Source organism: Miscanthus floridulus, chromosome 19 (genome assembly GCF_019320115.1).
Source record: "Miscanthus floridulus cultivar M001 chromosome 19, ASM1932011v1, whole genome shotgun sequence".
NCBI classification, from domain to species: Eukaryota; Viridiplantae; Streptophyta; class Magnoliopsida; order Poales; family Poaceae; genus Miscanthus; species Miscanthus floridulus.
The window spans coordinates 44,867,605-44,894,944 of record NC_089598.1 but is presented as its reverse complement, the minus strand read 5'-3'; the positions used below and the strand labels follow the sequence as shown (position 1 = coordinate 44,894,944).

General features: G+C 42.9%; 1 pseudogene; it reads right to left on the bottom strand.

The window, feature by feature from the left end:
* Positions 1-8,848: 8,848 nt before the first annotated feature.
* On the bottom strand, positions 8,849-26,435 carry LOC136526859 (transcription factor DIVARICATA-like; annotated as a pseudogene).
* Between the last annotated feature and the right edge of the window lie 905 nt (positions 26,436-27,340).

The following is a 27,340-nucleotide window of genomic DNA, read 5'->3' as shown; positions in this document are numbered from 1 at the left end:
GCCCCCAGTGCCTCTTCCGAGCTCGGTACGAGCTTCACGAGGTCACCACGGAGCTAACAAAGAAGAAAAGGGGGGACGAGAGGACTCCGGTGGTGGTTGGCCACGGTGAGCTCCGCTCCGGCGAGGTACGACCAAGGCAACGGCGTCGGAAAAACGGCCAATGGCCCTCACCTACGGTTCGGCTGGCTCGGCTAGAAGGTCGATGAGGTAGAGGAGGACACGGCGGAGCTTCGGGCTAGATGGTGGCGTCGATTTTGCGGCGACGAGTGAGCTAGGTGATGGTGGAGCTTGCTCGGCAGCAATGGCGAGGCGGTGCTGCGCTTCGGCTACGGTGGAGAGCGAAGGAAAGCAAGAAATGGAACTACGAGCAGGTCGGGCAGAAGGGTGCGGGTTCAAGCAGTGGACAGCGGCGCCAGGACGGCCGTGGTGCATGGCCTGTGCGGTCAGGCGGCCGGCGACAGGTGGCCTCCACGCGGCGTTCGTTTTCTGAAACCGGTCAGTTACTGTAGCTTCGATTCAGAGTTTCAATCCAAGCCTGACAGTGTATCTTCATTGTGTTGAAACGACTAAGCCGTTGATCATTAGCGAAAACCATGTACATGAAAGTTGTAGAGCTATGATAGGGCTACAACAATGTTTTAGAAATCATCAACTAATTCTCAAAGGATCATGAGTTACATCAAGCCAAAGTCAGCTCAATCAAACTGAAACTGCAATCCAGACTTAGAAAATTTTCTAACTGTTGAATCAGCCCTCAACACTGACTTGTGGGACCTTTTTGAGCATGTTGTGCACATTTTCATGACTTGGCTTCTAAGCAAAGTTTGTTCCTTATAAAATTTTACTACAACTTTGCTTTAGGTTGCTCAGACATGCAAACATTCTAAGTTGTACTTTTTAAATAGTCAAACAAAAGAGTTCAGGGGTCAAAACAAGTCAAACCACTACTTGAAATCATAATTAGGCAACATGATCAACATGAACAATGCTCCAAATGACATTCTAAGTATAACTAAGTTGCTTAAGAGAATTATTAGCCACACCACACATAGGTCACACCAAAATCAAGCATTACATGTACTGAAACAAGGAAAACCAATGAAATATTACCTTTGTTTCAAAGTCATGTTTCACATGTTTCATGATTTTGTTACATAGTACTAACTAACCATGTTTCACTATAGTGAGTTGTACATGTTGCACTTGAGTGTTGCACACTATTCATTTTTTATAAAACAAGCACACATGAAATATAATGATATGTTGCAATGTTTCGAAAACATGTTTCATGCAATATAAGCTCATGAATGGATGAATAATGCTCATGTTCATGAAATGCAAGTGCAAATGTGGAAGCCAAACACCTGGGGTGTTACACTGGGTGTCCTCGGGTTTACTTAGAGATCAAGCTCTATAATTTGACCGATCCTCCGCCGGGTCTAGCGGACCATCCGTCATTTAATTAGTGTTTGGTTTAAGTGTGAGGCATAAAGGATATGTCACACGCACAAATGTGATGAGATGATGCTCACAAATGTGTCTCCTAGATAGCACATGCCCAAAGGAAGCAAACAAAACAAGTTTCATGAATTTAGGAAACCTAGAGAATAAGCTATGCATTTTATAAATTTAAAAATGCATTACTTTAGTCAAAATTAAAATATTATTTTTGGTGTCAAAATTATGTTTATATGATAGAGAATATTCTAAGTATCACAACAAAACTTGTTTCACAATTTTTGGATTTAAAATGAATTTTCTATGAATTTTACAAGTTTGGGTTGTGCTGTTTTTATAATGGGTTAATTGGATCTATGCCATTATAACTTTATCGTTTTTGAAGCACACCATTACTATTCAATAAACTATGTTAGTGCCACTACAATTGTTTCCTATTTTAAAATACGCCACTATGTACACCTAAAGACGTATTGGGCCCTCTTTCAGGCATCCGAAAGCTAATGTACTTTTGTATGGACACTTTTGCCCCTGCTAGTGTCCCTCTATCCTACTCAATGATGTATCGGTCCCATGTATCATCCCTTTCCCATCCACTTTCTTCCTCGTTCTAGGGCGCACCCTATGCTTTACGCCACGAGCCACTGCGTCCTTGCCGGCCAGCGTGCCTCCAGCCTCCGCCACTCCCTTGCCGCAGTTGAGCCACCGCCGTTCCCAGCAGTGGCGCCGCGCAGCCTTGGACAGCGCCACCACTAGCCGTTCGCGCTGCCCTGCCCGGCCCCCACCTCCACCGCATCCCGCTTGTAGGTCGGCGTAGCGCGACTATAGCCCCAGCGCGCCGCATCGCTGACCATAGGCCACCTGTCCCAATCTGGCTAGCCAGAGCCCCGTCCCCTGGCCAAGAAACCTCAAGCCCAGCCCCCAGCCCCCATGGCCGGCAAGTGCGGGTGTGTGGGCTACCGCGCTGCCACCGGGTGAGCGTGCGCATGCGGGCCACTGTGCGGCCACTGGGCGAGTGCATGGGCGGGCCACCATGCCGCTGCTGCACTACCGTGATGCAAGCATGTGGGTGGGCATGCAGGCCATCGCGTCGCGTCGCTTCTATAGTATCACCAAGAGAGCGTGTGGGCAGGCAGGTTGCGCCACCGTTGCCAGGTGACCGCAGCGAGCGGGTAGAGCCTACGATGTTCTGAAGTCATCATGACCGGTGCCAAGTTAGAGATGGAGAAGACAGAGAGGGAGGGGGCAACTACGCCACCGCCAGAGAGGGAGGAAGACAGTGGGGAAGACTAGCGAGTGGGCTCCATGTGTCACCGAGTGTAAGAGAGAAGAGTAAAGGGGCAATCTTGTCCATATGGATATACGTTACCCCTCTATACATCTGACAGTCGGCCCAAGTCATCTCTAAACGTACATAATGGCGTATCTCAAACATCTGCAGAGTTGTAATGGCAGTGGCATAGTTTGTTGAATAGTAATGGCATGCTTCAAAAATGGTGAAGTTATAATGGCACCGATCCAATTAACCCTTTTATAATTTTTCGGACACTCCGCCAAGAACGACGGACCATCCGCAAAATCAAGGTTGCTCTTGGGTTTGGCAATAAATCAGCGAACTCTCTGTCAAAATGACGAACAACAGTAGTGCAAAAATGTCAGAGATGATTTCTAGGGCATCTGGACTCTGAATCGAGTATGGTTTGTTTCTATGGCTTTCTAGTGATATAGAGAAGCTACTCGAAGTGTTGGTTGTGTCATGCATTGGCTGTGGTGAGCTCGAGTTCAACAATGGTGAAAACCACCATGGATGAGACATGGAGCACATGGGGGTGGGGGGTTTCGATGGGGATGATATATTGGGACTTAGGGGATGTGCTCACCACATCAAAGGGGACCTCCATACACAGCAGCTTGGCTTGGAGTTGCTTGAGGACGGAGATCAACGCCAGTGACCTTCATGAGCTTGAGGTTGAAGAAGACCTGTAGCACCCAGTTTTTAGAACAAAACCAGATACGCACCATATGTGAGCCCAGGAAGTCAAATCTCACATATAGCTACAAATAAGCATAATATCGAAAGACAATGCTTAATATAACGTATTATTACAAGAGATATAACCTTAGAGACAACTCCGATCTTCAGGTGAAGACTCCAACTCCACAGGGACTACTGACTGGTTGATCATAAGCCTAATTCCTCCAAACTCTAGAAATCTGGTAACCATTCAGGATTTTTCCAATGATTTAAAAAGTAAAGCAAGCGTAAGTACACGTCGTACTCAACAAATATAACATGGGGTTCATGAGGCTCAAAAGGCTAACACTGGTTTAACTATGATTAGCTTTTAATGAGTCATAGTTTTAGCAATTGAGTAGCAACAAGTTTATTCACAAGCCCACGTAAACACATGATCAGGTAAACATGAATAATATATAACACAAATAGTAATCATTAGTGAGCATATTTATCATCAGTATCATCAGTGTTCATCATATATTCCATAAGGGTTCCAAGGCCGCTCGTGACTGTGAGCACGGCTGATATACTAGTTTTACACTCTACAGAGGTTGTACACTTTCACTGCGAGTCGTGATACCCATATGCCCGGGTTAATTACTCCCAAAACACTTCCAAGGTGAGCAGGCAGGGTACACTATGAAGCCTTTCAAAGGTTCATCTAACAAGTTAGGGCTGCTAAGGATTACCCATCAACCAGTAAGATCCCTCCCCCAAGGTGTGACTAACAAAAAGACAAAGAAACCAAAGTGCACTCCCTTGGCAGGCCGCGGAATCAAACCAATCGGAGCCCCTCTTGCACCATAAAGGTAACCACTAACAAGCTAGAAAAGGTCCTTGTACTGAGCTAAAGCCATAGGCATGTGGCCCTCATAGTTGTATTGTAAGTCCCGGATGATCACTTATAGATAAGTCCTTAAGGAGAGGAATCTAGAGCATCTAGAAAGTAGCCAAACACTCTAGGCCCCTTTAACCATGTTGCTAAAAAGTCATCTTTTAGTGTTTATTGCATATTTCGTTAGTCAAGTTACAAGATCATGGCTTTAGTTGAGCACTAGCATCATACTACCCAATGTAGTACCCCATAGGTGACAAGGAATCCAAGATATCAAATAGCTAGGAAAATTTGCTATGGTTGCCAAGGTAGACACATGCATATGATTAAATTATTAAAGTGAATAGGACAACAAGGAAGATCCCATGCTATACTTGCCTTAAAACTCAGATCCTTCTTCAAGTCAAATCCTTCAATGAATTACTTCTCGATTCACCACATATAGTTCACCGACTAGACAAGATCATAACGCACCACACAAACATCCATGCAATCATACAAGAAGCAAACAATAGAAATAAATTAGAACAGTACAACAACCATAAAATCAAGATGAAAAGTTTGTAAAATGAATCTATGTCTCGCTACGAACACACAGACGCGAAGATCACAAAAATCAGAGCTATAACGAAGAAGTTATGAATTAAACAAGATTTCCTTTAATAAAATAATAGATTAAAACTAATATTGAATTTCAAAGGTTGAAAATATATTTAATAGTAGCTTGAACATGTAGATTACTGAATTACAAATCTAACACAACTTGAACGGGTCAAATCGGAGTTAAAACACAGAAGTTATACCTTAAATAAAACTAGTGGCAAAACTGTAAATAGATGAAAGCGTATTTTGGATCTAGCCGAAGCAATTATGTTTTCAAAAGAAGAAAACATATTTAGAATCTAACAGAGAGAATCTATGCTTTCCAGTAAGAGAAAACATATTCTAAAGCTAACAGAAGGAAACTACGCTTTCTGAAAGAGAAAACGTATTCGAAGAATACGTCATGGACTATGGGTTTAGACATAGAAATTTGTAGGGGCTCTTATATAAAATGCCATGATGAAGGGGTATTGTGCGATCTCGGCCGTTGGATCTAAGACATATAGCCAGGATTAGAAGGCAGAGGGAGAGAGAGAAGATGCGACCGGCCAAAACAGTAGCCCGACAGTGGCGCCATTACCGGAACTTCGCCAGCGTTCGCCCAGTTGGCGATTCGAGTCGTCATCAACCAAACAAAGGCACAGGAAGGGAGAGCAGAGCATGGTGCATCGATCTACAGGATCAGGAGGGACTGCGAGGGCATGGTGATGGCACAGGGCTCGCCCGAGCGGCTCGGACACGCCGGTGAAGCTCCGGCGAGCTTGTGAAGGCGGCACAGAGCGAGAGGGAGAACAAGAGAGATACCAACGGGTTCCTTACCCTCAAGCGAAGCTTAGGAGGGGCTCATATCATTGGAGAAGTAGCAGAAAGGCGAAGCGGATGGCGGTGGTGGCTTTAGGGTTTCAAGGTCAGATGCGATGCTGTGAGCTCGGCAGAGGTGGCAGCTGCGAGCTAGAGTTTGGGATGAGGGCGGTGTGGCACCTATGGCTTTATTATATAGGGGTCCAGGCATGGCGCGCATGCCGAATCACGGGGAGTATGGCGGCGGCGAGGATTCTGACTCGGGATAGTGTCCCAGTTGGGCACGTCACAAGGAGGGAGACGACTGACGCGCGTGTCCCACCGGTTAGCGAGACAAGGGTCAGACAAAGAGAGGGAGAGGAGAGCTATCGCGTGGGCGCTATTGGGCCGGGCGGTGTGAAGCTGGGCCGATGCCAAGAGGGAGAAAGGGAGGGAAGGAAGTGGGCCGAGTGGGCTACGGGGGTGGAGCCAGCCTTTTGGCCAAATGGAAAGGGCGAGGGTGAGTGGCCTTCGGGCCAAAAACACAGAGGGAGTGTTTTTTCTTTTTATTCCAAAGCATTTTCCAAACTCATTTTCAAAAGCAATTCAAACCATTTTAAATTTTAGACAAAGTCACACTTTCCAATAATTCCAATGCTCTAGCATGTATGCACAAACAAGTTGCTAAGCCTTAGGATGAATTTTTAATTTAATGAAAAATATTATTTTTCCTATATTTCATGAACACAAAAATACAAAATTTAAATCACTTTAACTCTATTTCAAAAGGAGCAAATTTTAGGGTGTTACAAGACCTTGGGGTGGCCATCTCCTTTGGCTTCGGTGAGGTTGAGGGCATGGAGGAGCTCGCCACCGGCCTGCTGCAGGGGGGTGGCCTCCTTCGTCTTCCCTTCTTCTCCTCCTCTTCTTCTCTCTTCTCCTCTTCCCACTTCTTCTCTTCTATCTTTTGCTCTGCCTGGTTTCTCACGTGAATGAATGAGAGGGAGGGAGTGGAGGGGCTGGTGGATTTTGGTGTGAGGGAGAGAGACTTACATGTGGGGCCAAGGTGTGTGTGAGTGTGACAGTGTAGTAGCTACATGATACACATGTCGGTGTAATTCTACGGACAGTCCTTCATAGCGACGAACGGTTCGATAGACTGGCTGACTGTGCAACGGTTTTGACGGATAGTCTGCTAGTGGTGATGGACACTCCATCAGTGCACGAGTTGGCTAAAATTATTCTAAGTCTGTGAGCTATCTCGACGGACGGTCCGGTGGTGATGACGGATGATCCGCCAAAACAAGCAGTGTTCGGTTTTGGTTAGTCTAAGCACAAGTCAAATTCTAATTTGAATTAAAAATGCACATGATGCTCAACAAGTTCACAAGTAACATGCAAGATTTTTATTTTAGAAATTTTAGGTGCATTTTATGCTCAAGGTGCTTGTGAAAAAATGTAATGATTTTTGGATCATTACAGGATGTCTACCAAAGTTGTAGTGATTTGTGTTGTAGACACCTCCACCAAAGGATGGCCCCTCCTAGGGAGAAGCATTCGTCTACGACAAGGGCTCAAAATCATAAAGTCAAATGTCATTGATGCTATAATGTTGCTTCTTGGAATGGATGCCATCTATGCTGATAGGTGAGATTGGGATGTATTAGAAGTTGACAACTCACAAATCCATGTAGGTCGTTTGGGTGTTGATAGACAGTATGTCATGAAAATATAGGTTGTCAGTCGATGCTTTGAACTATGCAATTGCCAGAATTTTGTCAGGTCATCACGGACTATCCGTTAGTGATCGAAGGACTATCGTCGACCAACAACAAACCCCAAGAAATCATGTTTTGTCATGCAAGTTTTGAAAATATGAAATTTCAATGCAGATTATGCTCATGATGGGCATGGTTACTGATATGCATGAGTAGGTTGTGACAAGGCCAAGATAAATGAAGAGGGAGGGTGCTTAGGGGCTGAACATGTGCTTGCCTGATTTGGGGGTTTACTTTAGCACCTTGCAGTGGTATTTATAAAGGAGAGCAAGGGGGTCATCGTACGACCACTTGAGGGGTTGTCCGACCCCCTTCTCCCTCGCTTACTATTCATCTTTGGCATTTATACCTTTCAAAAAAAATCTTTGACAGTTATGTTCTTGGATTCCAACATGTCAAGATAGAGCAAAGGAGCAAGATGCTAGGTTCTTTTAATGCTCGCCTAACACATCAAGTGGCCTACCAACCATGCCAAAGGTGTTTTGGCCCTCTTCCTTTGTCTAAATCTTGAATCATTGTGTTTTAGTGCTATATAGTAGCAACACATCATGTTAATAGGGTCATGTGGTCTACTAACCTCATTCATGGTAGATTGATCCCCTACTGTTGCACTTGCTATAATCTTTCTTCCTCGACCATGTTATTGAGGAAAGGTCGTTATAGGAACCTAGCCTTGTCTTGTTGTCCTCCTCGCCATTTATACTATTAATATATCTTTGTGGTGTTGATTATTTATTTGTATCCTACATGTTTCATCTTGTTATGAATTTATCCCTTGTTTGGATTAGCTGGTAATATTTAGATACATGGAAATTTAATGTCATAATCTCAATTGATTCCATGTAAAAATTCAAAAACCATAGAATACTTTGAAGTGAAATCGTACAACAATGTAATGTGTGGCATGCCACTCTCTAGAGGAACAAGTTGCATACATGTGTGCATAGTTTAGGATCAGTTTGTACATGGGAGTCTTACATTTCCTTAGTGATAGATATATAACTATGAAATTTCCATCGTCTACTCCTCTGATCTGTCTAATGTCTAAGTGATCAATATATATTAGAGTATAAGTCCCACAACCAACCATTAAAACAATGAAATAATATAAAATCGGGTAAGTAATAAAATCTAGTGCATAGCTGAGAATAAATAATAAGCAAAATGTAATATTGATTCTAACATAGCCGACACACCAAACTAAGTAAAATGCCACAATGAAACAAGACACATACATTTGAAAGTACCACACAATATTTCATGACAATGAAGTTGCTCCCACACTAGCATAAGAGAATACTATGATGCTTAAACCACATATATAGGATGAACTAATTGGCCACCATGCAACTTGGCATACTAGATGGTGTATAAAACCTAGTTCATGTCTACATTCATCATCCACTGAGTATCAAGAAGATCTCCCAGCTTATCACTAGTCTAGTCCAAGTGGCCCCCATCCGCCTCCATGGTCGGAGCCACTAAAGAACTACTAGCTCCCATCTGCTCTTGTTGCTGGCCAATAGCCAAGGTGTCCATCTGGCTATTACTGCTACTTCCATGGCCAATGTGGTATAGGAATGGTGACCAAGTCGGGGCATTGTTCATGGAAGTAGGATGTCCACCAAAGTTGTACTGATTTGTGTTGTAGACACCTCCATCAAATGTGGGCCCCTTCTAGGCAGAAGCATTTGTCTACAACAAGGGCTCAAAATCATGAAGTCCAATGTCATTGATGCTATAACGCTGCTTCTTGGTGCCATTTTCTTTCCTGAGCAAGTACTTTTGAGCATGGCTAGAAACCTGCACTGGGGTCTTGGTGGTAACAAAGTGCCTAGAGATGTTCTTCCAATTTCCACGACCGTACACATGTAGACCACGAAGGAATTGCCTATAATGAGGTAGAGTTTGAAGTGAACTAACTAGACAAAAATTTAGATTCCATTTCCATATATATTCATGATTGGTAAAAGAAAAATATTATATAAACACCTCATCATAGTAATACCTCATAACCTATGCTTAATAAGGGTACTAAAACTTCATGTGACAAGCATTAAAAATCTATATGAGATGCTTTAAGGATCTAGCAAATAACTAATCTATGCTCGTCTATGGTCCAAAACCTCCCAGTGCGTTGGATCTCCTTCCGAGGAGTTGGCTTCCTCCATGGAGTCTCCTTCACACTCCTCGTGCTGAACATGTCCACTTTTTTATAACCAGCAAATGCTTCCAGGTTGCCCATGGAAGGATCCGCCACAAACACCCCAAAGGGTTGATTCATGATGTTGCTACTTGCTTCCATATGTGAAAGGTCCTAATGGCTAGAGGGGGGTGAATAGCCTATTAAAAATTTCTACAACAACACTTAACAAACTGGTTAGATAATTATGAGGCGAAGCAAGTGTTGCGCTAGACTACTAAAATAGCAAGCCACCTACCACAATTCTAGTTTATATAGTTTCTCTCCACACAAAAGCTATGACATTACACTAAGTTAATGTGCTCTCAAAGGCTAACTAAAGAGCCACACTAACCAAACTAACAAGCTCTCACAACTAGCTACACTAAAGAGCTTGACAACTAGTTTGCGGTAAAGTGAAGAGAGTGAGCAATTTGTTTATACCGCCGTGTCAAGGAAGGAGCCAATCAATCACAAGAATGAATACCAATGAAGACCAATCACCTCGGAATCAAATGATGAACGCAATGATTTTTTACCAAGGTTCACTTGCTAGCCGGCAAGCTACTCCTCATTGTGGCGATTCACTCACTTAGAGGTTCACGCGCTAATTGCCTTCACATGCCAAACCCTCAATAGGGTGCCGCACAACCAACACAAGATGAGGATCACACAAGCCACGAGCAATCCACTAGAGTACCTTTTGGCTCTCCACCGGGGAAAGGTCAAGAACCCCTCACAATCACCACGATCGGAGCCGGAGACAATCACCACCTCCGCTCGATGATCCTCACTGCTCCAAGCCGTCTAGGTGGCGGCAACCACCAAGAGTAACAAGTGAATCCCACAGCAAAACACGAACACCAAGTGCCTCTAGATGCAAACACTCAAGCAATGCACTTGGATTCTCTCCCAATCTCACAAAGATATTGAATCTATGATGGAGATGAGTGGGAGGGCTTTGGCTAAGCTCACAAGGTTGCTATGTCAATGTAAATGGCCAAGAGAGTGAGCTTGAGCTGGCCATGGGGCTTAAATAGAAGCCCCCACAAAATAGAGACGTTGTACCCCTTCACTGGGCACAACACAGGGTGACCGGACGCTCTGGTCATATCAACCAGACGCTAGACCTCAGCGTCCGGTCACACGATGTGTGCCACGTGTCCCCTCTCTTCAAATGTTGATCGCCCAATCACAACGGTCAAGTGATGACCAGATGCAATAGTTGAAAGTGATCGAACGCTGAACCTCAGCGTCTGGTCATTTCTAGTAAGCATCCAAAAATGATTTTTTACGACCGGACGTGTCCGGCCATGATCGACCGGACACACCCAGCGTCTGGTCACTCGGTGACTCCTTTGTCCACTGCCACGTCAGTAGCACCGGACGCACCCTGTCAGCGTTCGGTCAGAGACCGACGCTGCATGCCCTCTGCTGCCACTAACCGGACGCGCCGGTCCAACCGAGACCAGCGTCCGGTCACTTACAGTGACCTCCATCTTTTCTATCTAGGGCATCGGTGGCACCATTGGCATGTCCACACTCTACGGGCGGACACTCCACCGGTGAAGTTCCTAACCCTTGCTCAAATGTGCCAACCACCAAGTGTATCACCTTGTGCACATGTGTTAGCATATTTTCACCAACATTTTCAAGGGTGTTAGCACTCCACTAGATCCTAAATGCATATGCAATGAGTTAGAGCATCTAGTGGCACTTTGATAACCGCATTTCGATATGAGTTTCACCCCTCTTAATAGTACGGCTATCGAACCTAAATGTGATCACACTCGCTAAGTGTCTAGATCACCAAAACAAAATGGCTCCTACCATTTATACCTTTGCCTTGAGCCTTTTGTTTTTCTCTTTCTTCTTTTCAAGTCCAAGCACTTGATCATCACCATGGCATCACCATCATCATGTCATGATCTTCATTTGCTTTACCACTTGGAATGTGCTACCTATCTCATGATCACTTGATAAACTAGGTTAGCACTTAGGGTTTCATCAATTCACCAAAACCAAACTAGAGCTTTCAATCTCCCCCTTTTTGGTAATTGATGACAACCCTTTCACAAAGATATGAATTTAAATTCAATTGAATCCATGTTGCTTGCCCAAGCATATTTACCATGTGTAAAAGGATATGGACAAGTTTCATGAACCCCAAATGGTAGCAATTGCTCCCCCTACATATGTGCTAAGAGTTTGGATTGTAGCTTGCACATATGCTTAGATAGGAAATATAGGAGACAATGTCTACCAAATGATGCTAAGGTATAAAAGATGGACCTTTGAAGCGTGATACCAATTGGAGTGCACCATTATACCATCCTTAGCACCATGGTTAGCTTGATACCACTTGGAAACACTTGGAAATGAAATCACTAGATAACCTATGCATGCTAGATTTTCATTTCATCATTCAAACCTATAACTAGCATACACCACACAAGCATGGATATTGAAATTTAAAACTTGTGCCATGCAAGCAAACATATGAAATGCACCATACAAGTTCATGAGCTTGCTCCCCCAACTTGTGTGCTTAAAATTTTAATTGATCTCTTTTCTTTGTCATATCTCTCCCCTTATGTCAAATTCTCCCCCTCTCACTTGTATCTTTATTTCTCGCCCTTTTGTGTTGTCTTTTCACTATCTTTGTGCACTATTTCTCCCCCTTTGTCATAAATGACCACAAAGGCTTAAATTATAGATAGGTTGAGATTATCAATGTCAATCAATGGGGTGAGGATCATATTCCCAAATTTTGTTCAATCTAAAATACTTGCCAAAGATGTTTAACTTAGTTTGATCCAAGGACAAGCTTCTTCACACCTCCAAATAAGGGTTATCTTGTACCATGTTGAGTTAAACACTTAGAGCTCATTTTCTAGATTAAACACTAGGTTTACAAGCCCATAAACATGTCATATGCTACCACTAGATCAAGTCAAGCATAGAAGCAATAGTGGTACCATACAAACATCAAATTCATTTGATTTTCATGAATGAGCCTATTAAAATTAAGAGATGACTAGATGCACTAATCATATCCTTAGCAAGGATGTATGCCATGCCAATCAACTTTTACCTTGGATTGCTCGAAGGAGAGGCATGTCATATAAGTGGGGGGGTGCATCAACACATATTTGAGAAATCTAACATGTTCAACTCATTCCTTAGCTTGCAAAATCTTTTCTCATATAATGGCTTGGTGAATATATCGGCAAGTTGATCTTCAGTGCCAACACTCTCAATACAAATGTCCCCTTTTTGTTGGTGATCTCTTATGAAATGGTGGCAGACATCAATGTGCTTTGTTCTTGCATGTTGAACCGGATTGTTGGTCAACTTGATTGCACTCTCATTGTCACATAGCAATGGCACTTTCTTGAACTTGATTCCAAAATCACTCAAAGTGGCCTTCATCCAAAGTACTTGTGCACAACAACTACCGGCGGATATGTATTCGACTTCGGCGGTTGATAATGCAACACTATTTTGCTTCTTTGATGACCATGAGACAAGTGATCTTCCCAACAATTGACATGTGCCCGAGGTGCTTTTCCTTTCAACTTTGCATCCCGCATAGTCCGAGTCGGAGTATCCAACTAGCTCAAACTTTGCTCCTTTGGGATACCACAAACCAATATTTTGTGTATACTTTAAGTACCTCAATATTCTCTTTGTAGCCTTCAAATGACTTTATCTTGGTGAGGCTTGAAATCTTGCACACATGCATACACTAAACATAACATCCAGCCTTGATGCGGTCACATAGAGTAGGCTTCCAATCATAGACCGATACAATTTTTGATCCACCATATTTCCACTTGCATCACTATCCAAGTTGCCATTTGTTCCCATTGGTGTGCTAATGGCTTTACTATTATTCATGCCAAACTTCTTGATCATGTCATTAATATACTTGCCTTGACTCACAAATGTATCATTCTTCAATTGCTTGATTTGAAGACCAAGGAAGTAACTTAACTCCCCAATCCTGGATGAAGGGACCGTGATGCCTAAGAGGGGGGTGAATTAGGCAACTTAAAAAACTAACTCTAAACTATGGCCTCTTTTTCTAACCCTAGCAAAATCTATGCAATAGATAAACTATCTAAAAGTGCAACTACGGTTTTGCTAGTATGTTGCTATCTCTACCGCAAACGAAGTAATGTAAACAAAGTAAATGCGGAAGCTAAAGAGCAAGGTAGAGATATGCAAACTCCCGTCGACGACTCCGGTATTTTACCGAGGTATCGAGAAGCACGCAAGCTTCCCCCTAGTCCTCGTTGGAGCCCCTCGCAAGGAATCCCTCGCAAGGGCCAAGCTCTCAGTCGGGTAACTTCATGGATAGCCTCAGGCTTTCCCCACGCGCAAGTGGGTCTCCGACATGCCTTCTGGCAAGCCTCTCCTGGATGCTCCCTGCCGTCTTCACTATCAAGCTTCCGGCCGAAACGCCGCGGGCCTTGTTCCCTCCGGTACAGGGTGGTGGCCACACCACAAACTCGGTTGGTGTGATCTTGCAAGACTACAAGCCCCTCCGATGTACAACAATGGTGCTTGCAAGCACCGAGTGGTAAGAGGTATGCAAACCTCACTAAACACTAGGCCTAAACCTAGAGCAAGCGCATAAGCGGTGGTCTAATCAACCTAAGCACTTCGCAAAGCACCTATGCTAATCACCTGATAAAACACTAAGCACTATGCAAGTGGAGATCACTAAAATGGTGTATCAACACCCTTGGTATGTTTCCTCAACTCCACTATACTCAAATGGCTGGTTGGGGGCTCTATTTATAAGCCCCACTGAGAAAGTAGCCGTTGGGGACGAAATCCTGCTTTTCTGCTACTGACCGGATGCTAAACTCGTCCTGACCAGACGTGTCCGGTCATCCCGACCGTTGGAGCCACAAATCACTAATCGGACGCTGCCAGCGTCCGGTCGACTGCCACCGGACGTGTCTGGTCGCAGTTTCGCCGCTCTCGAACCCCTCTGTACTCGATCGGACGCAGCTGGTCTACGTCCAGTCGGTTGCCGCTAGCGTTTGGTCCAGCGTCCGGTCACCTCTGCGAGCTCGTTTCTTCATGATCTTGCGTATGGCTTGGTTCCTATCTTCATGCTTGGACTTTGCTTGATATCTTGGGTCTTCTCTTGTGCTCCTAAGGTCTTGCTTATGCTGTTGATCATCGGATCATCACGTCGCCTTCGTCCAAGTCACGTCTTGCACCCTATTCAACTACAAAACAATCACTTGCAAATTCATTAGTCCAATTTGGTTGTGTTGTTCATCAAACACCAAAATCCAAAGTAAATGGGCCTAGGGTCCATTTTCGTTACAATCTCCCCCTTTTTGGTGATTGATGACAACACGACCAAAGCAAGCAAATAATAAAACTTTAGAATTTAAAACTATCTACTTGCTAGGATGCAATGCAAGGGACAAGATTATATGATGCTAAAAGATACTCTATGTAAGATACTACATGCAAACTTATCTTGACCTTTCAAGTGTCCCCATGTGGCATTATGGATTTAAGCCTGGCTTCCTACAAATTCTCCCCATTACTTAGACTAATCCATAATCCATTGTCCTCCCTTTCTTGGACCAATACCATTTGTAGACCAATAGGTCCTAAAAATGATGCTTGCTTTTGGTCCTCTAAATTCTCCCCTTTTGGAATCAAACACCGAAAAGGAAGACATTAGTAGCACTAGGGAGGGTCAAACTTCGTGATCCTTTGTAGGTAGAGTGGAATAGATCACAAAATTTGACTCTCACATTATATAGACTAAGCTCCCCCTAAATATATGCATACATATGGTAGAAGGCAAAGCATATGCATAATTAGCAAATTATTGCTCAAGGGAATTTAATCTATATAATGCATGGAGAAAGCATATAAATATCAAAATGAAATCAACATGATGATATCGGTTCAGAAATACCACATGTGAAAACCAATTTGATCTCTACCCCTTGCAATAGATGTTGGATATTTGAAGTATGATGCTTAACTTCAGGGACTCCATTTTCCTTGAAATGAGACTACTACACACATGATAAACTTGAAAAGGTGTTAGTCTCAAAGCATCCAACTTGTAGAATAACCTCCCCCTAAATTTGTGCACACAAGTGTGGAATACTTGTAGGAAACGTGCACATTGATTTTAGAATCAAAATACCATTTGAAAGATGACATCACATGAATGCGAGGATCATTTTCAAAGATGATATTTGGGAGAGATTATCTACAATTTGGACTTTGGCACATATTAGATGAATAATTTGAAAGACAAGCTATGTGTCGTGCTCCTAAACAATTTTAAACCATATAGGTTTGCTCCAAGGGTTAAGAATGAAACCGAGCAATCCTACCATAAGATATACCTAGTGTATGCATGACAAAAGATATAAGCATGCAAATGCAAACCTAGGCATGAATAGCAACTAGTATGCTTAAAGATGCAAATTTGTAAGAAATACCAAGTGAAAGAAGTACCAATTTTAAAAGTAATGACATCTAGTTACCTAACATGGGAAGGGGAATTTGGGTCCATAGTATTCACTAACCCACTTGGCAATGACTTTATCCATCATGATGCACCCCATGAAATGCACCCACGCTTTGCCAAGTCTCCAAATTCCCCGAGGTCCATTGGACTTCTCACTTCCCTTTCAGGATCCAAACCTTCTTGGTGCTTTTCATGTTGGAAATGATTTCCTTTGGCACCCAAAAGCGTTTGACCCCATTGTTGGCTTACTTCTTCACCTTGATGGCCACCACCTTGTCATTTTTCTTCTTCTTCAAGAGATAAGGTGTGGAGGCCTTCTTGTCCACCTTGTTGGTGTAGGTGTTGGAGAGCTTGCTTGTTTGCTTCTTCTCCTTCTTCTTTGCTCCTCCCCCATTCTTCACCTTGCACTCATAGGACTTGTGACCTTCCTTGTGGCACACGTAGCAAACCATGGTTTGTCCTTCATCAAGCTTCTTCACTCCCTTGACGGTGTTATCTTGATGAAGTTGGGTTTGCTTTGCCTTGCCTTTCACTTGTGTCAAGTCCTTGGTGAGGCGGACTACTTCTTGCTTGAGTTGCTCATTCTCCTTTGCAACCTCTTGTGTGCAAGTATCTACAACAACTTTCTCAACACAAACTTGGTTGCACAAAGGTGAGTCTAAACATAAATCATTGCAAGAAGTAGAGGCATCCTTTTTAGACATGTTAAAGATGGAACTTTTCTTTTTAGATGCCTTAGGGGGTGTACTAACGGCTTCAAGATTAGCAACTTTATTAGTTAGCTCATCACAATGTTTGCACATGGTTTCCATTTTTGCAAGCAACCTTTTATAAGCATCTTGTGAGCTAGCTAACTTTTCTTTTAATTTTTCATTTTTCTTTACAAGTTGCTCATCATTGATTGTGCATTCATTTGTTGTTGCACTAGCGTTAAGTTGCTCAATTTTAGTAGATAGTTCAACATTAAGATTAGCAAAGTTCTCATATTGTTCAAGCAAAGTTTTGTATGCTTCTTATGAACTATCTAGCTCTTCTTTTAAACTTTTGAGCTTCTTTTGTTGACTAGTGCAAACTTTAGCATATTTAAGATTTTGTTGCACAATTTCATGATAAGAAGGCATATCATCATCACTATCACTCTCACTAGAGGATGAGCTTTCGTTACCTTGTGCCATAAGGCACACACGAGAAGAGCTTGATGATGAGTGCTTGTGGCCTCGCCTCTTGTGATGGTGTCCTTTTTCACTTGAAGAATCATCACATGATCTTATTGATGTGAGGGATTGGTTCTTGCATGCCTTCTTCTTTGTCTTGGGTGTGGGCTTGTTTGGACAAACTTCCACAAAGTGCCCCAACTCGCCGCATCCATAGCATCCTCTCTTTCTTTGCTCATTTCTTTGATTAGTGAAAATGAGATCTTGAATTTGGATGGGCACACCCTTGACATTGAGCCTTTGGATCATCTTCTCCACCTTGTTGATTAATTTGATTGATTCTTCATCAAGGTCAGAGGCAGAGGAGGAAGATTGATCATCATCACTTGAATCTTCATCATCATCATCATCGTCATCTTCTTCTTCGTCTTCACTTGAGGAGCTTGAGCTTGAGCTTGTCTTAACTTGCTTGCCCTTCATCTTCTTTTTCTCGCCACATGCGAGAGCTTTGCCTTTGCTTGATGAAGAGGCTTCTTCTTGACCCATCTTACGTGACATTTCAAATGCCACTAACTTGCCAATGACAATGCCCGGGGTCATGGTGCTCAAGTTCTCTATGTTGTGAAGGATGGTGATGATGCTTGCATATTTCTTTTGTGGTAGCACGGAGATGATCTTCCTCACAATATCCACATCATCTAGCTTTATCAATCCTATTGAATGGAGCTCATTGATAATTAGATTCAAACGAGAATACATATCACGAATAAGCTCATCATCATTCATTGTAAAGGAATCATAATTTTGTTTAGCTAGACAATGTTTTTGCTCACGGACATTACTTGTGCCGTCATGGAGCTCTTGGAGTTTTAACCAAATTTCATGTGCCGTATTTAAAGTGAACACTTGGTTAAACACATCCATGCTAAATGATTCAAATAAGCAATTTTTAGCTCTAGCATTAAAATGCATTTCTTTTTCATCACTCTTTGTGGGTTTCGAGATTCTTGATGGGTTTCATCCCGTCACGAGTGACTCTCCATACACCCAAATCAACCGCCTCAAGGTGGCAAGTCATTCTAGCCTTCTAGTAAGGGAAGTTAGTGTCATCAAAGTGCGGAGGCCTAGAGGTATCCATCCCAACCACTCTAAGTAGCGTCGGCTCAACGGCGGTTAAGTCAAAGGTCCAAATTTGAGCCAACTAGCTCTGATACCAATTGAAGGGACCATGACGCCTAGGAGGGGGGGTGAATTAGGCAACTTAAAAATCTAACTCTTAACTATGGCCTCTTTTTCTAACCCTAGCAAAATCTATGCAATAGATAAACTATCTAAAAGTGCAACTACGGTTTTGCTAGTATGTTGCTATCTCTACCGCAAACAAAGTAATGTAAACAAAGTAAATGCGGAAGCTAAAGAGCAAGGTAGAGATATGCAAACTCCCATTGATGACTCTGGTATTTTACCGAGGTATCGAGAAGCACGCAAGCTTCCCCCTAGTCCTCGTTGGAGCCCCTCGCAAGGAATCCCTCGCAAGGGCCAAGCTCCCGGTCGGGTAACTCCGTGGATAGCCTTGGGCCTTCCCCACGCGCAAGTGGGTCTCCGACATGCCTTCCAGTAAGCCTCTCTCGGATGCTCCCCGCCATCTTCACTATCAAGCTTTCGGCCGAAATGCCACGGGTCTTGTTCCCTCCGGTACACGGTGGCGGCCACACCACAAACTTGGTTGGTGTGATCTCGCAAGACTACAAGCCCTTCTGATGTACAACAATGGTGCTCGCAAGCACCGAGTGGTAAGAGGTATGCAAACCTCACTAAACAGTAGGCCTAAACCTAGAGCAAGCGCATAAGCGGTGGTCTAATCAACCTAAGCACTTCGCAAAGCACCTATGCTAATCACCTGATAAAACACTAAGCACGATGCAAGTGGAGATCACTAAAATGGTGTATCAACACCCTTGGTATGTTTCCTCAACTCCACTATACTCAAATAGCCGGTTGGGGGCTCTATTTATAAGACCCACTGAGAAAGTAGCCGCTGGGGATGAAATCCCGCTTTTCTGCTACTGACCGGACGCTGAACTCGTCCTGACTGGACGCGTCCAGTCGTCCTAACCGTTGGAGCCGCAAATCACTAATCGGACGCTGCCAGCGTCCGGTCGACTGCCACCGGACGTGTCTGGTCGTAGTTTCGCCGCTCTGGAACCTCTCTGTACTCGATCGGACGCTGCTGCTCTGTGTCCGATCGGTTGCCGCCAGCGTCCGGTCCAGTGTCCGGTCGCCTCTGCGAGCTCATTTCTTCATGATCTTGCGTACGGCTTGGTTCCTATCTTCATGCCTGGACTTTGCTTGATATCTTGGGTCTTCTCTTGTGCTCCTAAGGTCTTGCTTATGTTGTTGATCATCGGATCATCATGTCGCCTTTGTCCAAGTTACGTCTTGCACCCTATTGAACTACAAAACAATCACTTGCAAATTCATTAGTCCAATTTGGTTGTGTTGTTCATCAAACACCAAAATCCAAAGTAAATGGGCCTAGGGTCCATTTTCCTTACACTGGACATCTCAAACTCATTAGCCATCATCTTTCCAAACTCATCACAAAAGTCTTGATTGGTTGATCCAAATATGATGTCATCAACATAGATTTGCAACACAAACAAGTCTTTTCCAATCTTCTTGATGAAAAGAGTGGTGTCAACCTTGCTCATTATGAACCCTTTAGAGAGTAGGAAGTCCCTCAATCTCTCATACCATGCTCTAGGTGCTTGCTTCAAGCCATACAATGCCTTCTTCAACTTGTACACATGGTCGGGCTTCTTATCATCTTCAAAACTAGGAGGTTGCTCAACATATACTTCTTCATTGATGTAACCATTGAGAAATGCACTCTTGACATCCATTTGATAGAGTTTGATGTTGTGGGCATAAGCATAGGCTAGCAAGATTCTAATTGCTTCCAATCTAGCAACCAGGGCATATGTTTCTCCAAAGTCAAGACCTTCAACTTATGTATAGCCTTGTGCTACCAATCTTGCTTTGTTCCTTACTACTATCCCATCTTGATCTTGTTTCTAAAGACCCATTTGGTTCCAATCACATTGTGTCCCTTTGGTCTCTCTACTAATTCCCACACTTGATTTCTTGTGAAGTTATTCAATTCTTCATGCATAGCATTCACCCAATCAACATCCTTCAATGCTTCATCTATCTTCTTTGGTTCAATGGATGACACAAATGAGAAATGCTCACAAAATGAAGTCAATCTAGATCTTGTTTGTACACCTCTAGAAATATCACCAATTATAGTGTCTAATGGATGATCCCTTACAATATTGGTTGGTTAGAGGATTGGAACTTGATTGCTTGCACTTGCTTGATCATTGGGTTGAGATGATGTACCAGCCACTTGATCTTGTTCATTATCATGAGAGCCACTTATACTAACTTGATTTGTATCATCTTACACATTTGAGTTGGAGAGCACTTGCACTTGATCATCTTCATCATCATTCACTTACATAGGCCTCAATTCACCAACATCCATGTTCTTCATGGCATTTGAAAGTTGAATGCCTCTAACATCTTCCAAGTTCTCATTCTCTACTTGTGAACCCTTGGTTTCATCAAATTCAACATCATGAACTTCCTCAAGAGTACCACTATCCAAATTCCAAACTCTATATGCTTTGCTTGTAGTGGAATAACCAAGTAGGAATCCTTCATCACATTTCTTGTCAAACTTGCCCAATCTAGTGCCTTTCTTCAAGATATAGCATTTGCAACCAAAGACCTGAAAATATGCAATATTGGGTTTTCTACCATTCAAGAGTTCTGAGTTCATATGGTGTCTTCTCTTTCAATGGGTGACAATAGAGGCGGTTGCTACAATAGCAAGCCGTGTTGATAGCTTTGGCCCAAAACGATTGACTCACATTGTACTCACAAAGCATAGACCTTGCCATATCAATGAGTGTTCTATTTTTCCTCTCAACAAGGCCATTTGATTGTGGAGTGTACTTGGCCGAGAATTGATGTCTAATTCCAAATTCATCACACAACTCATCAATTATAGTGTTCTTGAACTCACTACCATTGTCACTTCTAACTCTCTTGATGGTTATTTCAAACTCATTGTGAATGCCCTTGACAAATGATTTGAATGTTGCAAACACATCACTCTTGTCCACTAGAAAGAATACCCATGTGTATATAGTGTAATCATCTACTATCACAAAGCCATATTTGTTACCACCAATGCTAATGTATTGTGTTGGCCCAAACAAATCCATGTGCAATAACTCAAATGATTTACTAGTGCTCATCATGCTTTTCTTAGGATGGGTGTTTCCAACTTGTTTTCTAGCTTGACAAGAGCTACAAAGCTTATCCTTTTCAAACACATCTTTCAAGCCTCTAACCAAGTCATGCTTAACCAATCTATTCAATTGTTTCATTCCAACATGACCAAGCCTTCTATGCCATAACCAACCCATGCTAGACTTAGTGAACAAGCATGTAGATAATTTAGTTTCACTAGCATTGAAATCAACCAAGTATAGATTCTTATATCTAAATTCTTTGAAGATCAAATTAGAGCCATCTACACTTATGATCTCTATATCATCTACCCCAAATATGCATTTGAATCCAAGATCACACAATTGAGCCACGGATAGCAAATTGAAGTTCAAGCTCTCTACTAGCAACACATTGGATATGCTCATATCACTAGATATTGCAATCTTACCAAGCCCTTTGACCTTGCCTTTGCCATTATCACCAAATGTGATACTATCATAACCATCATTGCCATTGGTGTTGATTGAGTTGAACATTCTTGCATCATCGGTCATGTGTTGAGTGCACCCACTATCAAGAACCCAATGCCTTCCTCTGGCTTTGTAATTGACCTACAAAAGAAGATCAATTCTTTTTAGGTACCCAAACTTGCTTGGGTCCTTGAAGGTTAGTTACTAAGCTCTTTGGTACCCAAATGGCTTTCTTCTTTGAGCCCATCCTTGGTTTACCAATGAACTTAGCCTTCACACCATTTGTACCCTTAGTAAGCACATAGAAAGAATTAATCTTAATTGAGGATACATTAGCATTTTTGCTCTTGTTCTTACACTCATGCTCTTTATGACCAACTTGCTTGCAACTAGTGCAAAACCGACCACTGTTCTTCACAAAACTAGTCTTGTGAGGAGCAAAGGCCGCCTTGCCTTTCTTGGGGGTATAGCCCAATCCCTCTTTGTAGAGAGAAGCTCTTTGGCTACCCAAGCACATAAGCAAGCGGTCCTCACCACCATAGGCCTTAGCCAAGGTGTGAGTGAGCTTATTGACCTCCTTCTTGAGGTTCTCATTCTCAACCATTAGTGAGGCATCACAAGTGAGACCATCACTACTAGATGAGGTGGAAGTAGAAGTACTACAAGAAGGGTTAGTGGGAGCAACAATGATAGTCATAGATAATGATTCATCAATTATATCACAAGTTAAACCTACATCACAAGTCTCAACATGCTTCTTTTTATCTTGCTCATTAAGCAAAGAGGAATGAGCCTTTTCAAGCTTTTTGTGAGCCTTGCCAAGCTTCTCATGGGCTTCCTCTAGCCTCTCATGAGTTGCATTGAGCTCATCAAGGGCTTGCTTAAGGGCTTTTACCTCCTTATTCAAGCTCTTGCATTCCCTTCTCTTAATGTCAAAGTGTTCTTTGGCATCTTCTAGCATGTCAAATAATTCATCTTTAGTAGGTTCATCATCATCACTATCACTATCATTTTCATTATCATGTTCCTCATCACTTCCATCATCACAATTTTGTACCTTAGTGGCCTTAGCCATGAAGCATGATGGAGTGTCGAAGAGAGAAGGCTTCTTATTGATTGCAATGCTTGCAAGTGCCTTCTTCTTGGTGGTCTTGTCATCATCGCTATCATCATCATCATCACTTGAGGAAGCATCACTATCCCAAGTGACCACATATGAACCACCCTTCTTCTTCTTGAAGGTCATCTTATCCTTCTTGTTCTTCTTGTTGTCATCATCATTGTCGCTATTGTATGGACATTGAGCAACAAGATGATCTTTGCTTCCACATTTGAAGTATCTTCTTGACTCTTCCTTGTTCTTGGATGAAGATTTCTTTCTTCTAGCATGGTACCCTTTCTTCATCATGAACTTGCCAAATTTCTTGACAAAGAGAGCCATCTTCTCATCATCATCATCATCCCATGAGCCATCATCTTCACTTGATGTTTCTTGCTTAGCCTTGCCCTTGGATGATGTGGCCTTGAATGCCACACTCTTCTTCTTCTCATCTTTCTTTTCTTTCTTTTCTTCCTTCTCATCATCATCTCTATATGGGTCATTATATCTCCCAACACTTGGTTTGGTGTCATGGTGTCCAAACCACTCCTCACTAGAATAGTGACCAATGTGCCAAATCTTGAAGGTAAGCATCTTAAGAACTTGTGGGAGAAGTCCTTGTCCTTCACCTCTTCTCCAAGTGCTTTGAGATCATTGACAAGCACTTGAAGCCTATGAAACATCTCTGGCACACTCTCATCCTCCTTCATCTTGAAGCTTGCAAACTTCTCTTTGAGAATATATGCCTTTGCACCCTTCACGGCTTGAGTGCCTTCAAATGATTCCTCCAATTTCTTCCACGCCTCATGAGCCGTCTCAATATTCTTGATTTGCTCAAATGTTCTCCCATCAATTGCATCATGAATGGCACTTAGAGCAATGTCATTGTTTTGGAGAAGCACTTTTTCGGCCACGGTGGGATTCTCCAGATCACCAATCTCAATTTTGGTTTCTACCACCTTCCACACCTTTCTATTGATTGACTTGATATGTGTGGTCATATTTGACTTTCAATAAGGATAATTTGTGCCATCAAATTGGGGTGGCTTCTTTGTGTTGTTGATTTGAGCCATTTTTACACCAAAGTTTGTTAAGCCTCAAATCACGGTGACCTTGGCTCTGATACCACTTGAAATGTCCTCATGGCTAGAGGGGGGTGAATAGCCTATTAAAAATTTCTACAACAACACTTAACAAACTAATTAGATAATTATGAGGCGAAGCAAGTGTTGCGCTAGCCTCCTAAAATAGCAAGCCACCTACCACAATTCTAGTTTATAGAGTTTCTATCCACACAAAAGCTATGGCATTACACTAAGTTAATGTGCTCTCAAAGGCTAACTAAAGAGCCACACTAACCAAACTAACAAGCTCTCACAACTGGCTACACTAAAGACCTTGACAACTAGTTTGCGGTAAAGTGAAGAGAGTGAGCAATTTGTTTATACCACCATGTCGAGGAAGGAGCCAATCAATCACAAGAATGAATACCAATGAAGACCAATCACCTCGGAATCAAATGATGAACACAATGATTTTTTATCGAGGTTCACTTGCTAGCCGGCAAGCTACTCCTCGTTGTGGCGATTCACTCACTTGGAGGTTCACGCGCTAATTGGCTTCACACGCCAAACCCTCAATAGGGTGTTGCACAACCAACACAAGATGAGGATCACATAAGCCATGAGCAATCCACTAGAGTACATTTTGGCTCTCCGCCGGGGAAAGGTCATGAACCCCTCACAATCACCACGATCGGAGCCGGAGATAATCACCACCCTCCGCTCAACGATCCTCGCTGCTCCAAGCCGTCTAGGTGGCGGCAACCACCAAGAGTAACAAGTGAATCCTGCAGCAAAACACGAACACCAAGTGCCTCTAGATGCAAACACTCAAGCAATGCACTTGGATTCTCTCCCAATCTCACAAAGATGTTGAATCTATGATGGAGATGAGTGGGAGGGCTTTGGATAACCTCACAAGGTTGCTATGTCAATGTAAATGGCTAAGAGAGTGAGCTTGAGCTAGCATGGGGCTTAAATAGAAGCCTCCACGAAATAGAGCCATTGTACCCCTTCACTGGGCACAACACGGGGTGACCGGATGCTCCGGTCATATCGACCGGACGCTGGACCTCAGCATCCGGTCACGCAATGCGTGCCACATGTCCCCTCTCTTCAAATGTTGATCGCCCGATCTCAACGGTCAAGTGATGACCGGACGCTGAACCTCAACGTCCGGTCATTTCCAGTAAGCATCCAGAAACGATTTTTCATGACCGGACGTGTCCGGTCATGATCAACCGGACACACCCAACATCCGGTCACTCGGCGACTCCTTTGTCCACTACCACGTCAGCAGGACCGGACGCACCCTGTCAGCGTCTAGTCACTGAGTGACCCAGCGTCCGGTCAGAGACAGACACTACGTGACCTCTGCTGCCACTGACCGGATGCACCGGTCCAACCGAGACCAGTGTCCGGTCACTTACAGTGACCTCCATCTTTTCTGTCTAGGGCACTGGTGGCACCGTCGGACAGTCCGCACTCTACGGGCGGATACTCCACCGATGAAGTTCCTAACCCTTGCTCAAATGTGCCAACCACCAAGTGTATCACCTTGTGCACATGTGTTAGCATATTTTCACAAACATTTTCAAGGGTGTTAGCACTCCACTAGATCCTAAATGCATATGCATTGAGTTAGAGCATCTAGTGGCACTTTGATAACCGCATTTCGATACGAGTTTCACCCCTATTAATAGTACGGCTATCGAACCTAAATGTGATCACACTCGCTAAGTGTCTAGATCACCAAAACAAAATGGCTCCTACCATTTATACCTTTGCCTTGAGCCTTTTGTTTTTCTCTTTCTTCTTTTCAAGTCCAAGCACTTGATCATCACCATGGCATCACCATCATCATGTCATGATCACTTGATAAACTAGGTTAGCACTTAGGGTTTCATCAATTCACCAACACTAAACTAGAGCTTTCAACATGTTGGTTGCCACTCTACAATGTTTGCACCATCTCCAACATGACATCAATGTACAAGTTGGTTACCTGATGCTTCTCCTTGCTAGGGAACATTGCCCGGAGCTCATCCATAATTTGATTGTGCTTCTTGTTCATATCACTAGCATAATTGTTATTGGTGTTGTCCCTTGCAATGAGAGATTTCACCATCTTGATCTCAGAGGCACTCCACTATCCCTTGAACTTGGGATCCATGTGGTTGAGTACTACACAACAATTGGTAGTTTGAGCTAAGAATGAGGGTTGTTGGGTTGTGGAGATTGGCAAACACCAAGGCTGGTATTTATAGGCCTCATGTGAATCTTTTTGTCCAAATTTTGATTAACTGGACAATTAACTTTGATATGAAGGCGAAATTGAGATTTTGATAACAAAATCAAAGAATATTATACAACCTATATATAGTATATCTCTACTTGTGCAACTTTTTTCTTAAATGCATTAATATTTAGTGCTAGAAATTTGCTATAAGCACCATATACACATTGTCAACTTGCCAACGCCAATAGTTTTCCTATGCAGAGCGCAAACTTGAGAGTAGAAAAGGTAGAGAAACACTAGTGCAGTCTAGTTTGGTTGTGGAGGTGAGGTTTCAAGGCAGACCCATGTGTGCCCAATTATGTTGCCATTGACGGGGTGACATGTGTGGTCATGCATGCCCATACCACCACTGAAGTCATTCCTAGGCACAAAGGATAGAATGATACTAGCATCTGGTTTAGCTACTATTAGTTGACTACATCGTCAATGGGGAAGTCTAATGATTGCAATGCTTCATCTCACACATGTGATATATATTTATCTATTCAAATATCTTGATGAGCTACTGCAACATAAATGATCATGAACATTTCGAATCTTGTAATATATGCATATCTTTTCTTGTGATATGGTACATAATAGGTTTATTTAGTACAGATGTACCAAATGAATGTTAGTATAAGTACTTTTGTTAATTGGAAGTATACAACTAGGTTAGTGTGTGGTTGGTTTGGTCTTCCCTATTTTCTTGAGAAGTTGTTTCGAATGATCTAAGAAGATATGAATTGCATGTTTTCTTCAAACCTTCATGATTTCTGTATGCATGCAGGATAGAGTTG